Below are 6,031 nucleotides of genomic sequence, written 5' to 3' on the forward strand. Positions count from 1 at the left end.
ACCAAGGCAGGTCTGGTACTTCAACTTGATTTAAGGTAGGCCATCACATAATCCATGCTTCAGTAAGCCAACCAAATAAATATTTGGATCCTTTCCTAATCTCTCAAGCTGAAATATTGAATAAGAATCCATACTTAGTTGGCCTAAATCAAGCTCAGACCAATATACAATGTTACATTCCTTGCACTATTATCCCACACCCTAAGTAGCTCATTCCCACGCATATTCTCCAGGTTTCTGTCTGTACATGTTAGCGAAATCAAGTAAGTCTTTTATGGTGTAGTGTACCACTTCCTCAGTCACACTTTGTATTTCATCTTTTGGGGCTTACTTGGACTTAAGTTTACTTACAAGTCTAGCAGCAACAACGAGTGTTTGGGGAAGTTCCTGAAAACATTCAGCAATGTCTTCCATGGCCTCTACCTTAGCAATGACCCAGCAGAAACAGTTGGGTTAATCCCATCAAATGGAGGTGGAAGGGATAATGGTTTTACAGTAATCCCTTCAGATGGGGAGATTCAACAGAATTTACAAGCTCCAAATTTTTATCTTCCTGCTCATCTGTCCCTATGTCCCCATTCCAGGTTATAGGATCCCATTTTTTTCCAATCAGTGCCCTCACTTTAACGTCAGACACCATTCTAGGTTGGCAATTGAGCACGCGTTGTAAATCGGCCACTCTTACAATAAGACTCTGGGTTTGGTTTCAGTGATATCAGCTCTGTTAGTAGAAAATATAAGACTTTCTTTCAGAGCACAGCTGGAAATATTGAGGTCTTTTATGTGGCGCTTGATCTGTGACTCAGCAACTTTGACCTCATCTTGCTCTTTCACACTTTGTCTAGCATAAGTAGGACCAACCTACCAGCTTCCTTATACTCCTCATGCTGACAAAATTGCAGAAAAGTATCAAATATGTGATCACCCAGAGCCTCACTTCTCAAAAATTCTTGATCTATTGATGGTGCTATTTTGCATATTAATGTTGTCACTTCATGCCATGGATTAGCAGGGCTCTCTTCACAAAGGGAAGCAGGGTCACCAGTGCCTTTATGATTAATCAAATTGGAGAACCAAAACAGAATTGGTGAGAACCAATTTAGGAGCCCATCTTTATGATTTTGTCTCTCTAGGACCACTCCTAGTACCAAATGTGTTAGGCTGGGTTCTCGAGAGAAGCAAAACCAGTAAAGCTTATATATGCACACAGAATTGCGGTCCAGCCAAGTTGACACATGGCTCCAGCTACCACACTACCCAAAGCAATCTATACGTTCAATGCAATCCCAATCTAGATCCCATCAGCATTCTTTCAGGATATGGAAAAAACAATCACTAATTTTATATGGAAAGTGAAGGGTCCTGGGATAAGCAAAGTTCTATAGAAGAAGAAAAACAAAGTAGGAGGCTTCAAACGCCCAGATCTCTAAACATACTATATAGCCACAGTAGTCAAAAGAGCCTGGTACTGGTACAATGACAGACACATAGACCAGTAGAGCAGAATTACTTACAGTACTTACTTCTGTAGTGATACTGCCTCAGAAACCCAAGGAGGGGTGGCTATGAGTGGGATCCAGATTGACAGCAGTGAGTTCATTTGTTTGTTTGGGTAGTGTAAAAGGTCGATGAAGTCAGCTGTTCCAAAAGGTTGGAGATTTTAGTCTGTCCAGAGGTACCTTAGAAGAAAGGCCTGGCAATCCATTTCTGAAAACTCAATTATTGAAAATCCTATGGATCACAGTTCTACTCTGACACGTATGGGGTCACCATGCCTCAACATATACTCCATGGCAATGGGTTAGTAGGACTAGGTAGGGTTAGTTTCTCCTGCTCCTTTTGTTACAGGTGAAGTATTGAATCCTCTAATGTGACAATGACTGTAAATTAGCATTCAAGATTCTGGACAAAATACATGGGCCAAATATGACACAAGCAATTATCAGAAACAATATGATTATTAGTCCTTGTAATAGACACTGAAGACAGAGTTCTAGATCACTAAACCCAGGCAATGAAACATGTCACAAAGTCCAGCTGGTCTGTTTTAGAGATTCAGGTGGCTTTTTCCTTTAGACTAGTCAAAGGCTGTTCTACTTCCCCTGTAGCCTTTATATAGCTGCAGCAAGAAGTGTTTGCCAAGGCACAAACTCTTCCTTGCCTACAGAAAGGAAATCAGTAGTTATGTTGTTGTTCACGACAACTTTGATTAATGAATCTAAATTTAAACTGGTTTGTTGGACTTTTAGAGTAGAAGTTATGTCACTTGACATCTGCCAGGGTCAGAGACAAGTTTTAGACCACCTTTTCCAATTGTATTATCCCCACTGTGGGAATTGCAACTCACATGAAGAGTCAGTTATTCCTGTGGGAAGTTCTGAGTAGACCATGTTTGCTTCGTTTTGGGTATCCTCAGGGAAATATGGGAGGGGTGGTCATTTGAAGTATCAGAATGCCTCTAACTACTACTCTGAATACACAGGATAAGTTAGTGTGCAACAGGCAAGTTGCAATAACTATCTTAGTGGAGCACAATTTGAGTTAGGTGTACAAGTGTCAGTTATCACAGCAGGAATGAGCCAATTTGTATCCCTTCAGATGGGCAGATTAGTTGAGTGGAGTTAAGTAGTAGCAGCAAAATAGGCTGAAGTGTCTCTGAAAAGAACAAACCTAGTACCGAGTAAGGGGGAGCTCTGGTAGCATAGTGGCTAAGACACTTGCCTGCTAACCAGACAGCTGGCGGTTCAAACCCACCAGCCACTCCTCGGAAGGAAGGTTGGGTAATCCTACTTCCGTAGTGATAACTGCCTTGGAAACCCAAGGAGGGGTCACTAAGAGTCGGGGCCGACTTGACGGCACATAACAACAACAACAACAAAGTACCGAGTAGAGTATCGTATGGTAGCCAGTCATAGCCTCAGCATTGGTTACCATCTCAATGGGTAAGGTCTTGTTTATAGGGTTGTAATAACCTCAGCAGAAGCACTTTGTGAGGTCAAGGTCTAATTAAAAGGGAAAAAAACACAACATTTTATTGTATTTTTGGTGAAAACATATACACAAGGTCCAATTTTTATAAAAGTGAGATTTGTGATTTTTTTAAGGAAAAGTAACTACCAGAAAGGTGCCTGTAGAAAGAAAGCTACTTTCTAAGGTTCTTTTTTTTTTTCTTCTGAGGTACTTAAAAGAGCAGCTATTACTGTTACATTATGCGGATTACAATCAATGTCATGAAAGAAAATGTGTATGAGCTGCTGTATAGAAAATGAATTTGCTCTCTAAAGTTCCAACCAAATCATAACAATAATAATAATAAAGAGATGGAAAAGGCAGCATTTTCCCATGCATAAAGTTTAGAAGGCAGAATTGATAGGTAAGAAGGACAAAGGGAAGTGGTAACCACAGGGGGGAGCTTGGAAGAAAGTGGTAACCACAGAGGGGAGCTTGGAAGAATGCTGTTACACTGTGGTTATTGCAATCAATGTCATGAAACAAAATGTGTATGAACTGCTGTACGGAAAATGAATTTGCTCTGTAAACTTCCACCCAAATTAAAATAACAATAATAATAATAATAATAAAGAGATGAAAAGGGCAGCATTTGCCCATGCATAAAGTTCAGAAGACAGAATTGATAGATAAGAAGAACTAAGGAAAATGGTAACCACAGGGAGGAGCTGGGAAGAATGCTGTTACACTGTGGGGATTGCAATCAATGTCACGAAACAAAATGTCTATGAACTATTAAACGGAAAACCAATCTACTCTTCAAAGTTTCACCCAAACCACAACATTTTTTTTAAAAGAACAGTTATTAAATTTTTGTCAGAATTTTTGGAGGGAGAGGTCCACAGATGCTGCAATCAATTAAATTCAGAGCAGTAGCCATGGTCTGAGAAAATGAAACCCAGTAAAGTAAAACTATTTCCCCCACCCTGGCACCTGCATGAGAATAGGTAAGTAAACATAAGTAAACTAAATTACTCCCAACTATTTTCCCACCCCGGGCAGATGAGTATTCAGTTCCTTAAAGAATTGAATGGAAAACATTCCTTCCTGCAGATGATAGACTTGCTAAAAGTATTTTAGAAATAACTTGTAAATTAACTCTGGCCAGGGACAATAGAAATGTTTTAAGAAATGTTTTAGAAACAACTTGTAAATGAACTCTGGCCCAAGGACATAAGGGAACAAAAGTTAATTGCTGACCCTCTCCCCTCTGCCCAAGCCCCTATCAGCTGATAACAAGAAGCTAGTGACTCATCTGTCATCCATTTCACATTCACGCCCCAAATTCCTCAAACTTTTGTGAATATGCACTATCCCCTCTCCTGAAACCTACAAAAACTGTGTTTGGTGGCATCTAGGGAAGTTAAGATCTGGGTCCTTGCACTACTGCTTTGCAATAAATAATTTTCTCTCCTCTCAATCTCGGTGTGTAAACTATTTTGGCCTGACTGCGCACCGGGCAGAGACCCGTGTTTGGTCCGATAACAAAAACACACAAGAGTTTTCTTTTTTCTTAAGTGACAGAGGAAGACAGTAACAGGGTGAATGGTGTATTAGAGCTTAAGTTCTAAAGCACTTGGGTTTGTGGAAGGCTGTGGTCTACAGTGAGAGTCCTAACTTCATTTTGAATCTTGACCTAAGTTCAGATGCCAATTGAGTTCTTTCTGACCTTCAACACCGTGGCTAAGCATAGACAAGTTCCAGGACAAACCTAGGAAGGGGCAGTTTGTACTCAGGAAGAGTGTGGTTGAAAGTAGATTTTGCTCACACAAAGAACTGGGGAATTTGCCTGAGGTTGTCCTTTTCTAATTTAAATTAAGGTTGGAGTCCTGGTATTGTTTTGTAGTCACCTTGTGGCTAAGACTCAGGCCACATGTCTTTGGCCATATCCAGACCACCACCTAGCCAGGTAGTCAAGACCCAGAACCAATCCTGTAACCCTTTCCTATCTTCAATAATGTACATATCCTTTCCCTGCTTCTGTAGTCCCACCTGCAACAGTGATGAATCCATCTGCCATCAATCATGATTTTGTGATGATTCCCTTTGTTTTCAATCATATATAATTAGTGCCATTCATTATATATGGAATATATTATTCCATGTATAATTAGTTCAGCACTCTTCATTCAGTTTTCTGTACTGTGTACATGCTGATGTTTTCTCTCATTGTGGATGATTGCTTTTCTTTTCTCTTTGTCCTGTCTAAGGCTTAATAAAAGTGTCTTTATTGAGCCTGTTTGAATCTGGGGTTCTGTTCCCCTATTACAGTAGGGAGTTGTTCCTTAAGAGGTGCTGAGTTTCTGTTTGGGATTATGAAAAACTTTTGAAAATAGATAGCAGTGATGGTTGCACAACATTGTAAATGTAATGAATGTCACTACATTTTACATTTAAAAATAGTTAAAATGGTCTCACACTTTCGGATTTCAAAACCTACTATACAGCTACAGTAGTCAAAACTGCCTGATATTGGTATAATGACAGAAACATAGACCAGTAGAACAGAATTGAGAACCCAGAAATAGATCCACTGAACTATGGTCAGTTGATTTTTGACAAAGGGTTGAAATCCATTAAATGGGGAAGAGATGGTCTCTTTAACAAATGGTAATGGCAAAACTGGATATCCAGTTGCAGAAAAATGAGACAAGATCAATACCTAACATCATACACAAAAACTAACTCCAGATGGATCAAAGACTTAAATGTGAAACCTAGAACTATAAAATTCCTCAAAGAAAAAAACTAGGGACAAATGTAGGGGCCCTAATATATGGCATAAATAGACTATCAAGCATAATCTAAAATGCACAAACAGCAGAAGAGAAACTAGATGAACAGGACCTTCTAAAAATTAAATTTCTATGTGCTTCCAAAGACTTCTCCAAAAGAGTCAAAAGAGAACCTACAGATTGGGAAAAAATATTCAGCAATGACGTATCTGACCAGAGAATTACCTCTACAGTTTATAGAAAACTCCAACACTTCAACAATAAAAAGACAAATAATGCAATTTAAA

Source organism: Orycteropus afer, unplaced genomic scaffold (assembly GCF_000298275.1).
Source record: "Orycteropus afer afer isolate SDZICR_OR568_19922 unplaced genomic scaffold, OryAfe1.0 scaffold00822, whole genome shotgun sequence".
Lineage (NCBI taxonomy): Eukaryota > Metazoa > Chordata > Mammalia > Tubulidentata > Orycteropodidae > Orycteropus > Orycteropus afer.